The 17,697-nt window shown below is 36.7% G+C and overlaps 1 protein-coding gene across 11 annotated transcripts in view; it reads left to right on the forward strand.

Annotated features, from left to right (window-relative positions):
* The window catches only part of RALYL (RALY RNA binding protein like), a 900,595-nt gene that overhangs the window by 510,542 nt on the left and 372,356 nt on the right, over positions 1–17,697 (forward strand). The gene's annotated exons all lie outside the window — the stretch shown is intronic.

Genomic DNA, 17,697 nt, shown 5'->3' on the forward strand with positions numbered 1-17,697 from the left:
CTAAGGTGCAAACATGTCTGACATGTTTGAGGAAATAAATGAGGGGGCTGGAGTAGCCTGTGGATGTGGATGTAGGTGGTGTGGGGAAAAGAGCAGTGTGAGAGGTCAGGGAAGTGAGGGGATGGGAGCATTGTAAAGGCTGAATTAACTTGTCTGAGGATTACAGTTGGTGGAGGTGATATTCAATTCTAAATCTGTCTCCAACCTGTGTTGTTTGCACAATATAATGTTAAGGTCCATAAAAAAGTTTTATGAAGTTCATCCATATTAAAACTATAACTCAGAATCTCCAGTTTTGGATTGGTAAAATAATCTTGCAGTGTGGAAATATGGACCCAATTTATCTCTGGTGTCTGCCCTTCCCTTGAGCCTGTTATACATTTCCACTGACATCCCAGTACACATTTCTAGGGAAGAATTGAACCATTTTAACATGCAATTCAAAACAAATAGACAATCCTTTACTTTATACCCTTTAAATCTCTAGAAAAATATATATAGTAAATATAACTAATGAAACAATAAACCAAAGATTTATTAGAAGCAAAAGTGAAACAGTGAAAAAACTACAACTCCTAATAATAAAACTTATAAGACTGACATTATGTAGTGCTTATTATGTGCTAGTAACCATTATAATTGCTTTCTATATGTTAAATCATTAATTCCTCAACAACTCTAAGAACTAAGTATCCATTCAATTCTATTCTAAAGGTGAAGAAATTGAGGCACAGTTCAACATTTTCCCTAAGGCTGCCCATGAAATTTAGCTGATCTTGCTTATAGAATCATTGCTCTGCACAAGTGTAGATATATTATCTCCACAAAAACCTATTGGACTGTTAGAGGGAGATTAAGTTCTTTCTTCTAGCTGCCTTTTCATATCTGATTATTTCCCTCTTGTTTGTCATTCCCTGATAATTGACACTAGGTTGGGATCTACTTTCTCATATGACTCCACTTCATTAGCAAATTGATGCGTTCTTCCCTTTTATCCACAAAGAAATAAATTCCATAGCATTCTTACTGTAAACACACTGGGGGTAAGTGTGTGTATTTCTTTAAAATAACCTAGTGGATGGGACTTCCCTGGTCGTCCAGTGGTAAGACTCTGTGTTTCCAATGCAGAGGTCATGGGTTGGATCCTGGTTGGGGAACTAAAATCCCACAGGCCGTGCAGCATGACCAAAAAAAAAGGAGTGAACATTAATAAATAAATAAATAAATAAATGAATAAATAACCTAGTGGAGATTATAAAACCTCTCTTCTGTTTTAAATTTCTTTCTAATATCTTTGTGTCTAGTTAGTCACTGAGTTTATTGAAAAAGATAGACAAGTTTGATCTCTCTTTTGTGTTGTCTTGCAATTCATTAGATACATGATTCCTCATCAGGAGCACCTGGGAGCATCTGAAAAAGAGGAGTGAAGGAACCTTTTAAATAAGTCTACTCCATTTAAGCTCTCACCATTAAACATTATATATTCAAGTAAATGAGTCACTTCTAAGGGCCAGGAAACAAATTCAAATAAATGAATGAATGCATTAGGTTACAAGGATGAGTAAAATTATAAGCTGATCATTAAAGCACAGGACAATGTGTGCTGTAAATAGAGAAGAGCACAGAGGAGACCAACGTTCTTTAAATCAAAGATAAGTCAAGATAAACCAGTGTGTCCTAATCCTCCCTCTCCCCATATTCTACTAGTGGAATGTTGATCTGTGGATCCGTTTCCTTGCATCCTGCAAGAAAGCTTTGTAGAGAACTGTCAAACATACAAGTATTTGCACAGTGACTCATACACATATATACTGCAGGCACAAATGAGAGAAAGAGTATTTCCTGTATGTGTGCCTAGTACATACAACACACTCAGCAGAAATGTATTATATACTGGAGAAATTAGTGGTCACTTTAGATGCATTCTTTTTCTGGTTAATTTAGGAGAGTTGAAAAGTAAATCTCTTGAACGACTTAAGTTAACATGAAACATCGGGGACATTTTTGTTGGCAAAGTTAACATGAAACCTTGGGGACATTTTTGTTGTGCACAGGATGAAAGTATCATAGCTTGTGACAGTAGAAAGAGCATGTGAAGAATCATGGATTCAAATCCTAGCTTTGCCATTGACTAGACATTCATTAATTTTCCCATTCATTTATTAACAAATGTTTACTGAGCATCTAATCTGTGCCAGGCACTGTTTTGGTGTTGAGATGGCAGTCATGAACAAAAACAGGTAAAATTCCTAGTATCATGCAGCTTATATCCCATGGAGGGATACAGACAAGAAGCAAGATACATAAGTGAAATATGTGGTATAGCGATAAAAGGGGACAAGAAATGTGAGGGGTGTGGTGTTCAAAATTTCAGGCACAATAGCTAGTGAAGTACTTACTGGAAAAAAAGTGCTATTTGAATTAAATACCTGAAAGATATGAAGAGCTTAGTGCAAGATGTTTAATCTGTCTGCACTTAGTTTCCTCATCTGTAATTTGGGGAAGGATTAAATTGAATGGTCTATGCCAAAGTAACTAGCTAAGTAATGGCACCTAATTGATGCTTTCTACATAGTTGTCCTTTTGACACCCAGCTTCAAAGTCAGCACCACAGAGGATTGTCAGAGGTTCTCCAGCAGAGTTGAAATGTTTTAAAGGAAAAAAGACATAAAACAGAGCCAGTTAATCATGGTAAAGATTTTTTTGGCCTCTGATTATACATTTCAGCATGAATATCACCTGTGGAGGTAGACCCCAGCAGACAAATTAAGGCAAGTTTTCATTCATGATTAGAAGGCTACATCTGATTCCAAGGGTGCAGCATACATTTACCGATATATCTGACTGCGTTAACTGCTGTCAGTGTTGATGGCTCCAGTTACTGATCATCAACGAAAAATGAGAAAGAAGAGATTATGTTTTATTCATTCAGGACTAATTTGCATGTCTTGATGCAGAAGTAATGCAATGCAGTCAACAGATGGTGCCAGAGAGTTGGTTCTCATTGCAAGGTCAAAATTAGTGTGTGCAAGGATTCTGACTTCTTTTCTCAGACCATGCTAAACATTTCTCATATTTGATGAATTGTTACCATAAGAAAAATCTAAAACTTTATGTTAGATTCACATTATTGTACATCATAATTAAACATATTCAATTTAGTAAAAATATTACATACGTTATTTGAACATATATCCAATGTACTGAATTGAATTATGAATACATATGTGTGTGTATACACATATATTTTTTAAATTAATTAATTAATTTATTTATTTTTGGCTGCGTTGGGTCTTCATTGCAGTGTGCGGACTTTCTCTAGTTGTGGCGAGCGGGGGCTACTCTTTGTTGTGGTGCGTGGGCTTCTCATTGCGGTGGCTTCTCTTGTTGTGGAGCACGGGCTCTAGGTGCGTGGGCTTCAGTAGTTGTGGCACGCGGGCTCAGTAGTTAGGGTGTACGGGCTTAGTTGCTCTGCGGCATGTGGAATCTTCCCAAACCAGGGTTCAAACCCGTGTCCCCTGCATTCACAGGAGGATTCTTAACCACTGTGCCACCAGGAAAGTCCCACACACACATTTTAATAATATTGGAACAGCTTAACACAAATTATGCAGGGAATACATCGTGGTGCTATCTACCTATTTGAGGAGGTTTTCCCATCAAATCATTCCTCATTGTAGTGTCTTCTTCAGGATGGAAGGCACCATGTCTTATTCACCCATCAGCCTTTTGATCAAAATGACATTTCATAGTTTCATTCATTCAGGAAATATTGTTTGAATTAAAATATCACAGAGTGATACTGTTTTCAAGACCTCACACCTTTTGTATTATTTTTATAAAACAGTTTAGTAATTAATAATATTCAATCTTTTATATGCATACTGATTACACATGTTTTATCCAAAACTTTGTTACAACATGGAGTACATGAATTTTTTATACATTTATTTTATGTATTTATTTTTGGCTGCTTTGGGTCTTCATTGCTGCATGTGGGCTTTCTCTAGTTGCGACGAGTGGGAGCTGCTCTTTGTTGTGGTGTGCAGGCTTCTCATTGCAGTGGCTTCTCCTGTTGTGGGGCACAGTCTCTAGGCACACGGGCTTCAGTAGTTGTGGACACGGGCTTAGTTGCTCCGCAGCATGTGGGATCTTCCCAGACCAGGACTCGAACCCATATCCCCTGCATTGGCAGGTGGATTCTTAACCACTGCACCATCAGAGAAGCCCCAGGAGTATATGAATTTTTAAAACCATTAAATTCACTTAGAATAGTGCCAGGCAACATGGAGAATATAATATCAATGTTGTTATTAATATTATTAATATAGTTAGTATCATTGATGTAGTCCATGGTTGTAGTACTATTAAATAATATGCATAGAACCACATTATTAGATTACTTATCTCAAAGCACAAGGAATGATAAAAAAATATGTATTACATTAAGACAAATAGGAAAATTTAATGAATCACAGAGATGTACTTCAAACTCCAAGTTTTGGCAGAGTTAAGTTTACATATAGAAGCAAATGTTTTCTGTGTAATAAATATAGTGTTTGAAGTCATTTCATCTGAAAACATTTGAAGTGTCAAAAATAAGCAGCAGAATCTGTAATTTTGTCATTTAAAATATACTACAGACTATGTAAATTGACAAAAGTTAACTATTGAAAATTATAACAATTTCATAAAACTTTACATATTATATGAAAAATTGTTTAAAATAGAAATAGACATTTTAGTAGAGATGAGGAAATAAAGACAATTATTGAAGTAGATTTGGGGAGCAAAGTAGATAATGCATTAAGCCAACTGTAGTTGAGATGGAGCAGAATGTCAAATTCTGTGCGTAAAGCCTGGGAAAGAAAAGCCGGTTAATTGGATTAAGGTAATTTAAAAGAGTAGAGAAAGGTCTGAATATCTTGAATTTCAGAAAATGAGAAGATTTCAATGTCTTTGTATAGAAAGCATCTTAGAATCTTTTGCTAGTACACTCAGATTTGTACTTGACATGAAAATTGATCATGTTATTAAATCTCAAGAGACTAGAATGTCCCATAAGGATTCCAGTATGAGGCAATTTCATGTCAAATGTGTTTCTACAAGTAGATATGACATTGGACTATAATTTTAAGAGGAGGTGAAAATTTTAAATCTCTTCTACTGAAGAAACTTTTTGTTAGCAAAACTTACAATTTTGAATAAATCAATGATACCTAAAAACTTAAAAATTATTTCTTTATTATGAGGTTCATTGTTCTAATAACAAGACTATGGATACTATGTTTCATGATTCCATCACTTCTATTTTATTATGATTATAGTTAAAGAAATAGGATTGCACTATTATTCATGCCAGAGTAAACTCATAACCACTGTTGTTTACTTTGTTACTCACTGAGTAACTATAGTTCTAACCTACAATGGCTTTAGAGTAACAGCCTAGGAAAGCTTCATAATAATCCCCTTTCAATAACATCTACAATAATTGAACATAATTCATTAAAACTTCCCATTTTTTGCTGAGATCTGACTCCTTAAAACTGCTCTGTCCTGGACATGTATGTGTTTTCATCTGAATAAACTATCTTAAGCAACGAAGTTAGGTTTCACAACTCCATATTATGGGTCTAAAACAGCCTGGATAAACTTCCTTAAGAGATGAGGCTGTTTTTCAATTCTATACCTGCTTAACCCCAAAATTCTTGTTCAGTCTATTTCTATCTCTGGAGCCCATATGGTCTGGTGTCTGGGACAGTTCTGATTTATGCCCTTCTAGTTTAGCATTTGTCCTCCACCAAAGTGCCCTACTTTAGATGATAAATTATATGGTCACTCTAGATCACACTAAGAAACAAGGATTATTTAATCAGGATTCAGATACTGCATCAGTTCACTGGAAAGCTAGAAATGTGGTTTCTACTTAACAGCTTTAAAAAAAATTAAAAAGAGAATCTAAACATCTAGTCAAGTTAGTGTCTACAAGACATTTGCATAAATATCACTGTGTACAACAGTTAGTCTAACACTAAAAACAAACATGGTATGAAACTTGGGGGTGGGTATCAGAGATAAATATTAGAAATTTTTCCATGCTGCAAAAATGATTACTTTAGAAAGAATTTGTCTCTGAGTAAAATATTAATAAAGGATACTCTTCAAGTGCTTTTAATTCCCTGCCACTATTTTTTTTAACTGACATACAACAAAATAGGTTATTTTTTCAGCCAAGGGAGTTCTAAGAATATTATTATCAAAATAATTATCTATACATAAATATAGATCAGCTGAGCATGAGGCCAAAGTCCTTAAATAGCCTATGGAGGCTTTGCAATTGCTGTTCCCTGTACTTTGGAATACTTTTTTTTCTGAGATCCCCATCACTTGCTTCCACTCCTTCAGGTCTTTGCTCAAATGTCATCTTCAAATGGAGCCCTTTTTAGTTGAATTAAAGCAGTAGTCCCACATTCTCCACACACCTTATTTTTTTCCCTGCTTTACTCTTCTCAACAGAACTTGTGCTTTCTAAAATACTGTGTAGTTTACATTTTTCTTATTCTTTATCTGCCCTTCTACAATGTAAGCCCATTGAGAGTAGGGTTTTTATTTTGCTTTGTTTTTTAGGTTTATTTCTTTCACTGGTATTCTTGTGATGTATAACACAATGTCTGGCATATTGTAGGTCTTCAATAAATATTTGTTGACAAAAAGAATGAAGAAATAGATTCTGAATATGCTGAATTTAGGCTTTGAGATGATGCTTTGACACGCTTGTTGGAAGTATGTTTCAGAGATTAGCATGGTGACCCACTGGAACAGCAGCCTTTTTTGATTACTCTTAGATATTAGCCATCTCTGAGAACCAGCAATGGAGAGCACCTTATGTGCATACATATTACAAAATCTCACAATAATGCTACAAGATAGATATGAAATTAAATAATATGACTCTTTCTTATAGTTATCAAAGGATAGAGGGTTCAATTTATGACCAGTCAGTTGTTGTTTATTTGTTTGTTTGTTTTGTTTATCCTGTTGCAATGGGACATATTTGCAATATGACTGAGCACAAAGTGTAAGACTGATGTTCACTCCTGGATTGTGGATCTAGCCTCATTTCCTTTTATATACACCATGTTTGTTTGAAGATCTGCTTCCCAGGGCCCAAGACAGCTTTCTTTCTGATATTATTGAGGTTCTCATTTGATAGGCAAATATTAATCAGTGATTCTATGGGAAGACTTGAAAAACAGTTGTTCCCTTCAAATAGCTTTTTCCATTCATAGTAACATGACCAATCTCATTTAGATTAATCCATGAAAATGGGACAAGAAGTGAAAATGTTATCACTGACTGATTACTGACAATGTGCTAGGCATATCCAGTCATCGTTCAAAACTAACAAGATGAAACATACTTTTTAATTAAATTTTTATTGGAGTATAGTTGATTTACAATGTTGTGTTAGTTTCTGCTGTACAGCAAAGTGAGTGAGTTATACATATACATATATCCACTCTTTTATAGAGTCTATTCCCATATAGGTCATTACAGAGTATTGAGTAGAGTTTCCTGTGCTATACAGTAGGTTTTTATTAGTTATCTATTTTACATATAGTAATGTATATATGTCAATCCCAATCTCCCAATTTAGTCCTCTGACCTCCTTCCCCCTTGGTAACCATAAGTTTGTTTGCTACATTTATGACTCTATTTCTGTTTTTTAAATACGTTCATTTGTGAATTTTCTTTTTTTATATTCCAAATATAAGTGATATCGGATATTTGTCTTTCTCTGTCTGACTTAGTTCACTCAGCATGACAGTCTGTAAGTTCATCCATGTCACTTCAAATGGCACTATATTGTTCTTTTTTATAACTGAGTAATATTCCATTGTACCACATCTTCCTTTATCCATTCCTCCATCAGTGGACATTTAGGTTGCTACCGTGTGCTGCCTATTGTAAATAGTATGCAATGAATATTGGGATGCATGTATCCTTTCAAATTATGGTTTTCTCCTGATATACACCCAGGACTGGGATTGCTGGATCATATGGTAGTTCTCATTTTAGTTTTTTAAGGAATCCCATACTGTTCTCCATAGTGGCTACACAAATTTACATTCCCACCAAAGTGTAAATGCTCTCCAGCATTTATTGTCTGTATATTTTTTGATGATGGCCATTCTAACCAGTATGTGGTGATGCGTGATTACAGTTTTGATTTGCATTTCTTTAATAATTAGTGATGTTGAGCATTTCTTCATGTGTATGTTGGCAATCTGTATGTCTTTTTTGGAGAAATGTCTATTTAGATCTTCCACCCATTTTTTGATTGGGTTGTTTGTTTATTTGCTATTGAGCTGCATGAGTGGTTTGCATATTTTGGAGATTTTTTTTTTTTTTTTTTTTGCGGTATGCGGGCCTCTCACTGTTGTGGCCTCTCCCGTTGCGGAGCACAGGCTCCGGATGCGCAGGCCCAGCGGCCGTGGCTCATGGGCCCAGCCGCTCCGTGGCATGTGAGATCCTCCTGGACCAGGGCACGAACCTGCATCCCTGCATCGGCAGGCAGACTCTCAACCACTGCGCCACCAAGGAAACCCGAGATTTTTTTTTTTTTAACACCTTTATTGGAGTATAATTGCTTTACAATGGTGTGTTAGTTTCTGCTTTACAACAAAGTGATTCAGTTATACATATACATATGTTCCCATATATCTCTTCCCTCCTGTGTCTCCCTCCCTCCCGCCCTCCCTATCTCACCCCTCTAGGTGGTCACAAAGCACCGAGCTGATTTCCCTGTGCTATGCGGCTGCTTCGCACTAGCTATCTATTTTAGGTTTGGTAGTGTATATATGTACAAGCCACTCACTCACTTTGTCACAGCTTACGCTTCCCCCTCCCCATATCCTCAAGTCTATTCTCTAGTAGGTCTGTATCTTTATTCCCCTCTTGCCCCTAGGTTCTTCATGACCATTTTTTTTTCTTAGATTCCATATATATATGTGTTAACATACAGTATTTGTTTTGTTCCTTCTGACTTACTTCACTCTGTATGACAAACACTAGCTCCATCCACCTCACTACAAATAACTCAATTTTGTTTCCTTTTATGGCTGAGTAATATTCCATTGCATATATGTGCCACATCTTCTTTATCCATTCAACTGTTGATGGACACTTCAGTTGCTTCCATGTCCTAGCTATTGTAAACAGAGCTGTAATGAACATTTTGGTACGTGACTCTTTTTGAATTATGGTTTTCGCAGAGTATATGCCCAGTAGTGGGATTGCTGGGTCATATGGTAGTTCTTTTTTAAGTTTTTTAAGGAAACTCCATACTGTTCTCCATATTGGCTGTATCAATTTAGATTCCCACCAACAGTGCAAGAGGGTTCCCTTTCCTTCACACCCTCTCCAGCATTTATTGTTTGTAGATTACTTGATGATGGCCATTCGGACTGGTGTGAATTGATATCTCACTGTAGCTTTGATTAGCATTTCTCTAATGATTAATGATGTTAAGCATTCTTTCATGTGTTTGTTGGCAATCTGTATATCTTCTTTGGAGAAAAGTCTATTTAGGTCTTCTGCCCATTTTTGCATTGGGTTCTTTGTTTGTTTGATATTGAGCTGCATGAACTACTTGTAAATTTTGGAGATTAATCATTTCTCAGTTGCTTCATTTGCAAATACTTTCTCCCATTCTGAAGGTTGTCTTTTGCTCTTCTTTATGGTTTCCTTTGCTGTGCAAAAGCTTTGAAGTTTCATTAGGTCCAATTTGTTTATTTTTGTTTTTATTTCCATTTCTCTAAGAGATGGGTCAAAAGGATATTGCTGTGATTTATGTCATAGACTGTTTTGCCTGTGTTTTCCTCTAAGACTTTGATAGTATTTGGGCTTACATTTAGGTCTTTAATCCATTTTGAGTTTATTTTTGTGTATGGTATTAGGGAGTATTCTAATTTAATACTTTTGCATGTACCTGTCCAGTTTTCCCAGCACCATTAATTGAATAGGCTGTCTTTTCTCTACTGTATATTCTTGCCTCCTTTATCAAAGATAAGGTGACCATATGAGTGTGGGTTTATCTCTGGGTTTTCTATCCTGTTCCATTGATCTATATTTCTGATTTTGTGCCAGCACAATACTGTCTTGATTACTGTAGCTTTGTAATACCATCTGAAGTCAGGGAGCCTTATTCCTCCTGCTCCGTTTTTCTTTCTCAACATTGCTTTGGCTATTCAGGGTCTTTTGTGTTTCCATACAAATTGTGAAACTTTTGTTCCAATCCTGTGGAAACTGCCAGTGGTAGTTGGATAGGGATTTCACTGAATCTGTAGCTTGCTTTGCAGAGTAGAGTCAGTTTCACAATATTGATTCTTCCCATCCAAGAACATGGTAAATCTCTCCAGCTATGTGTATCATCTTCCATTTCTTTCATCAGTGTCTTATAATTATCTGCATACAGGTCCTTTGTCTCCTTAGGTAGGTTTATTCCTAGATATTTAATTTTTTTGTTGCAGTGGTAAATGGGAATATTCTCTTAATTTCACTTTCAGATATTTCATCATTAGTGTATAGGAATGCTAGAGATTTCTGTGCATTAACTTTGTATCCTTCTACTTTATCAAATTCATTGATTATCTCTAGTAGTTTTCTGGTAGAATCTTTAGGATTCTCTATGTATAGTATCATGTCATCTGCAAACAGTGACAGCTTTACTTCATCTTTTCCTGTTTGGATTCCTTTTATTTCTTTTTCCTCTCTGATTGTTGTGGCTACAACTTCCAAATCTATGTTGAATAATTGTGGTGAGAGTGGGCAAACTTGTCCTGTTCCTGATCTTAGTGGAAATGGTTTCAGTTTCTAACCATTGAGGACGATGTTGGCTGTGTGTTTGTCATATATGGCCTTCATTATGTTGAGGTAAGTTCCCTCTATGCCTACTTTCTGCAGGGTTTTTATCATAAATGGGTGTTGAATTTTGTGAAAAACTTTCTCTGCATCGATTGAGATGATCATATGGTTTTTCTCCTTCAATTTGTTAATATGGCGTATCGTGTTGATTGATTTGCCTATATTGAAGAATCCTTACATTCCTGGTATAAACCCCACTTGATCATGGTGTATGATCCTTTTAATGTGCTCTTGGATTCTGTTTGCTAGTATTTTGTTGAGGATTTTTGCATCTATGTTCATCAATGATATTGGCCTGCCGTTTTCTTTCTTTGTGATATCTTTGTCTGGTTTTGGTATCAGGGTGATGGTGGCCTCGTAGAATGAGTTTAGGAGTGTTCCCTCCTCTGTTATATTTAGGAAGAGTTTGAGAAGGATAGGTGTTAGCTCTTCTCTAAATGTTTGACATAATTCACCTGTGAAGCCATCTGGTCCTGGGCTTTTGTTTGTTGGAATAATTTTAATCACAGTTTCAATTTCAGTTTTTGTGATTGGTCTGTTTATATTTTCTACTTCTTCCTGCTTCAGTCTCGGAAGGTTGTCCATTTCTAAGAATTTGCCCATTCCTTCCAGGTTGTCCATTTTGTTGGCATAGAGTTGCTTGTAGTAATCTCTCATGATCCTTTGTATTTCTGCAGTGTCAGTTGTTACTTCTCCTTTTTCATTTCTAATTATATTGATTTGAGTCTTCTCCCTTTTTTTCTTGATGAGTCTGGCTAATGGTTTATCTATTTTGTTTATCTTCTCAAAGAACTAGCTTTCAGTTTTATTGATCTTTGCTTCATTTCTTTCTCATTTATTTCTGATCTGATATTTATGATTTCTTTCCTTCTGCTAACTTTGGGGGATTTTTGTTATTGTTTCTCTAATTGCTTTAGGTGTAAGTTTAAGTTGTTTATTTGATATATTTCTTGTTTCTTAAGGTAGGATTCTATTGCTATAAAGTTACATCTTAGAACTTCTTTTTCTACATCCCATAGGTTTTGGGTCGCTGTGTTTTCATTGTCGTTTTTTTCTAGGTATTTTTTGATTTCATGTTTGATTTCTTCAATGATTTCTTGGTTATTAAGTAGTGTATTGTTTAACCTCCCTGTGGTTGTATTTTTTCCTGATTTTTTCCTGCAATCGTTATCTAGTCTCATAGTGTTGTGGTTGGAAAAGATACTTGATATGATTTCAATTTTCTTAAATTTACCAAGGCTTGATTTGTGACCCAAGATATGATCTACCCTGGAGAATGTTCCATGAGCACTTGAGAAGAGTGTATATTCTGTTGTTTTTGGATGGAATGTCCTATAAATCTCAATTAAGTCCATCTTGTTTAATGTATCATTTAAAGCTTGTGCTTCTTTATTTATTTTCATTTTGGATGATCTCTCTGTTGGAGAGAGTGGAGTGTTAAAGTCCCCTACTATGACTGTGTTACTGTCGATTTCCCCTTTAATGGCTTTTAGTATTTGCCTTATGTATTGAGGTGCTCCTATGTTGGGTGCATAAATATTTACAATTGTTATATCTTCTTCTTGGATTGATCCCTTGATCATTATGTAGTGTCCTACTTTGTCTCTTCTAATAGTCTTTATTTTAAAGTCTATTTTGTTTGATATGAGAATTGCTACTCCAGCTTTCTTTTGGTTTCCGTTTGCATGGAATATCTTTTTCTATCCCCTTACTTTCAGTCTGTATGTGTCCCTATGTCTGAAGTGGGTCTCTTGTAGATAGCATATATACGGGTCTTGTTTTTGTATCCATTCAGCCAGTCTATGTCTTTTGGTTGGAGCATTTAATCCATTTACATTTAAGGTAATTATTGATATGTATGTTCCTCTTCCCATTTTCTTAATTGTTATGGGTTTCTTATTGTAAGTCTTTTCCTTCTCTTGTGTTTCCTGCCTAGAGAAGTTCCTTTAGCATTTGTTGTAAAACTGGTTTGGTGGTGCTGAATTCTAGTAGCTTTTACTTGTCTGTAAAGGCTTTAATTTCTCCATCATATCTGAATGAGATCGTTGCTGGGTAGGTTAATCTTGGTTATAGGTCTTTCTCCTTCATCACTTTAAATCTGTTCTGACACACCCTTCTGACTTGCAGAGGTTCTGCTGAAAGGTCAGCTATTAACCTTATGGGGATTCCCTTTTGTGTTATTTGTTGTTTTTCCCTTGCTGCTTTTAATAATTTTTCTTTGTATTTAATTTTTGATAGTTTGATTAATAGGTGTCTTGGCATGTTTCTGTTTGGATTTATCTTGTATGGGACTCTCTGTGCTTCCTGGGCTTGATTAACTATTTCCTTTCCCATATTAGGGAAGTTTTCAACTACAAACCCTTCAAATATTTTTTCAGTCCCTTTCTTTTTCTCTTCTTCTTCAGGGCCCCCTATAGTTCAAACGTTGGTGCATTTAATGTTGTCCCAGAGGTCTCTGAGACTGGCCTCAGTTCTTTTCATTCTTTTTTCTTTATTCTGCTCTGCAGTAGTTATTTCCACTATTTTATCTTCCAGGTCACTAATCTGTCCTTTTGACTCAGTTATTCTGCTATTGATCCCTTCTAGAGAATTTCAATTTCATTTATTGTGTTTTCATCATTGTTTGTTTGCTCTTTACTTCTTCTAGGTCCTTGTTGAACGTTTCTTGTATATTCTCTGTTCTATTTCCAAGATTTGGATCATCTTTACTATCATTATTCTGAGTTCTTTTTCAGTTAGGCTGCCTATTTCATCTTCATTTTCTAGGTCTGGTGGGTTTTTGCCTTGCTCCTTCATCTGCTGTGTGTTTTTCTCTTTTCTCATTTTACTTAACTTACTGTGTTTGGGGTCTTCTTTTTGCAGACTGCAGGTTCGTAGTTCCTGTTGCTTTTGGTGTCTGTCCCCAGTGGCTAAAGTTGGTTCAGTGAGTTGTGTAGGCTTCCTGGTGGAGGGGACTAGTGACTGTGCTCTGGTGGATGAGGCTGGATCTTGTCTTCTGGTGGGAAGGTCCACCTCTGGTGGTGTGTTTTTGGGTGTCTGTGGCCTTTTTATGATTTTAGGCAGTCTCTCTGCTAATAGATGGCACTGTGTTCCTGGCTTACTAGTTGTTTGGCATAGGGTGTCCAGCACTGTAGCTTGCTGGTCATTGAGTGAAGCTGGGTCTTGGCATCGAGATGGAGATCTCTGGGAGATTTTCACTATTTGATATTACTTGGCTCTGGGAGGTTTCTTGTGGACCAGTGTCCTGAAGTTGGCTCTCCTACCTCAGAGGCACAGCCCTGAGGCTTGGCTGGAGCATTAAGAGACTTTCATCTACATGGCTCAGAATAAAAGGGAGAAAAAATGGAAAGAAAGAAAGAAAGAAAGAGAAGAAAGAACGAGAAAGAAAGAAGATAAAATAAAGTTATTAAAATAAAAATAGAAAATTATTAAGAAAAATATTTTAAAAATTAAAAAAAAAACTAAAATGGACACACAGAACCCTAGGACAAATGGTAAAAGCAAAGCTATACAGACAAAATCACACACAGAAGCATACAGATGCAGACTCACAAAAAGAGAAAAAGGAAAAAAAAATATATATATATATATAAATATATATATATATATATATATATATATATATATATATATATATATATATATATATATATATATATATATCTTTTCTCCCAAAGTCCACCTCCTCAATTTGGGATGATTCGTTGTCTATTCAGGTATTCCACAGATGCAGGGTACATCAAGTTGATTGTGCTGATGTAATCCGCTGCTCCTGAGGCTGCTGGGAGAAATTTCCCTTTATCTTCTTTTTTCACACAGCTTCTGTAGTTCATCTTTGGATTTGGACCCACCTCTGTGTGTAGGTCGCCTGAGGGCGTCTGTTCTTTGCTCAGACAGGACGGCATTAAAGGAGCAGCTGATTTGGGGGCTCTGGCTCACTCATGCTGGGGGGAGGGAGAGGTATGTATATGGGGTGAGCCTGTGGCATCAGAGGCTGACGTGACGTTGCACCAGCCTGAGGCGTGCCGTGTGTTCTCCTGGGGAAATTGTCCCTGAATCACGCGACCCTGGCAGTGGCAGGCTGCACAGGCTTCTGGTAGGGGAGGTGTGGAGAGTGACCTGTGCTTGCACAGAGGCTTCCTGATGGTGGCAGCAGCAGCCTTCGCATCCCATGCCCTTTCTGGGGTCCACGCTGATAGCCGCAGCTCGAGCCCATCTCTGGAGCTCTTTTAAGCGGCCTTCTTTATCCCCTCTCCTTGTGCACCATGAAACAAGGAGGCAAGGAAAAGTCTTTTGCAGGTTCAGACTTTTTCCCGAACTCCCTCCCCACTAGCTGTGGTGCACTAGTCCTTTCAAGCTGTGTTCACGCAGCCAACCCCAGTCTCCTACCTGGGATTCAACCAAAGCCCAAGCCTCAGCTCCCAGCTCCCACCCATCCTGGCGGGTGAGCAGACAAGCCTCTCAGGCTGGTGAGTGCTGGTCGGCACCAATCCTTTGGGCAGGAATCTCTCCACTTTGCCCTCCACACCCCTGTTGCTGAACTCTCCTCAGTGGCCCCGAAGCTCCCCCCCCACTGCCATCCGCAGTCTCTGCCTGCCATAGGGCTTCCTAGTGTGTGGAAACCTTTCCTCCTTCACAGCCCCCTCCCAGTGGTGCAGGTCCCGTCCCTATTCTTTTGTCTGTTTTTTTTTTTCTTTCTTTCTTCTTTTTCCCTACCCAGGTACGTGGGGAGTTTCTTGCCTTTTGGGAGGTCTGAGATCTTCTGCCAGCATTCAGTAGGTGTTCTATAGGAGCTGTTCCACATGTAGATATATTTCTGATGTATTTGTGGAGAGTCAGGTGATCTCCGCATCTTATTCTTCCGCCATCTTGAAGCTCCTCCCCTATTTTGGAGATTAATACCTTGTCAGTTGCTTCATTTGCACATATTTTCTCCCATTCTGTGGGGTGTATTTTCATTTTGTTTATGGCTTCCTCTGCTGTGCAAAAGCTTTTAAGTTTCATTAGGTCCCATTTGTTTATTTTTTGTTTTCATTTTCATTACTGTCAGAGGTGGATCAAAAAAGATCTTGCTGCAATTAATGTCAGAGAGTGTTCTGCTTATGATTTCCTCTAAGAATTTTATAGTATTCAGTCTTACGTTTACGTCTATAATCCATTTTTGTGTTTTGTGTTAGAAAATGTTCTAATTTTATTCTTTTACATATAGCTGTCCAGATTCTGCAGCACCACTTATTGAAGAGAGTGTCTTTCCTCCTTTGTATATTCTTGCCTCTGTTGTCATAGATTAGGTGACCATATGTGCATGGGTTTATCTCTGGGCCTTCTACCCTGTTCTATTGATCTATATTTCAGATTTTTTGCCAGTACCATACTGTTTTGATGACCGTAGCTCTGTAGTATATTCTGAAGTTAGGTAGCCTGATTCCTCAAGCTCTGTTTCTTTTTGTTTTTTTGTTTTTTTTGTTTTCTCAAAATTACCTTGGCTCTTTGGGGTCTTTGTGTCTCCATACAAATTATAAAAATTTTGGTTCTAATTCCATGAAAAATGCTATTGGTAATTTGTCAGGAATTGCATTGAATCTGTAAATTACTTTGGGTAGTATAGTCATTTTGACAATGTTGATTCTTCCAATCCAAGAACATGGTATATCTCTCCATCAATTTACATCATCTTTGATTTCTTTCATCAGTATCTTATAGTTTTCTGAGTACAGGTCTTTTGCCTCCATAGGTAGGTGTATTCCTAGGTATTTTATTTTTCTGATGTGATGGCAAATGGGATTGTTTCCTTAATTTCTCTTTCAGATTTTTTGTTTTTAGTGTATAGGAATACAAGAGACTTCTGTGTATTAATTTTGTATCCTGCAACTTTACCAAATTCATTTATGAGTTCTAATAGTTTTCTGATAGCATCTGTAGGATTTTCTATGTAGTGTATCATGTCATCTGCAAGCAGTGAGAGCTTTACTTTTTTTTCAATTTGGATTCCTTTATTTATTTATTTTTTCTTCTCTGATCGCTGTGGTTAAGACTTCCAAAATTATGTTGAATAATAGTGGTGAGAGTGGACATCCTTGTCTTGTTCTTGATCTTAGAGGAAATGCTTTCAGTTTTTCACCATTGAGAATGATGTTTGCTGTGGTTTTGTCATATATGGCCATTATTTTGTTGATGTAATTTCCTTCTATGCCCATTTTCTGAAGTTTTTTTTATCATAAATTGGTGTTAAATATTGTCCAAAACTTTTTCTCCATCTATTGAAATGATCATATGGTTTTTATTATTCAGTTTGTTGGTGTGGTGTATCACATTGATTGATTTATGTATGTCGAAGAATCCTTGCATCCCTGGGATAAATCTCACTTGATCATAGTGTATGATCCTTTTAATTTGTTGTTGGATTTGTTTTGCTAGTATTTTGTTGCAGATTTTTGCATCTATATTTATCAGTGATGTTGGCCAGTAATTTTCTATTTTTGTGATATTGTTGTCTGGTTTTGGTATCAGGTGGTGGTGGCCTCTTGGGATGAGCTTGGGATTGTTCCTTTCTCTGCAATTTTTTGGAATAGTTTCAGAAGGATAGGTGCTAACTCTTCTCTAAATGTTTGATAGAATTCACCTGTGAAGCCATTTGGTCCTGGACTTCTGTTTGTTGGAAGTTTTTTAATCACAGTTTCAATTCCAGTATTTCTGATTGGTCTGTTCATATTTTCTATTTCTTCCTGTTCAGTCTTGGAAAGTTGTACCTTTCTAAGAGTTTGTCCATTT

Source organism: Phocoena sinus, chromosome 17, assembly GCF_008692025.1.
Source record: "Phocoena sinus isolate mPhoSin1 chromosome 17, mPhoSin1.pri, whole genome shotgun sequence".
Classification (NCBI taxonomy): domain Eukaryota; kingdom Metazoa; phylum Chordata; class Mammalia; order Artiodactyla; family Phocoenidae; genus Phocoena; species Phocoena sinus.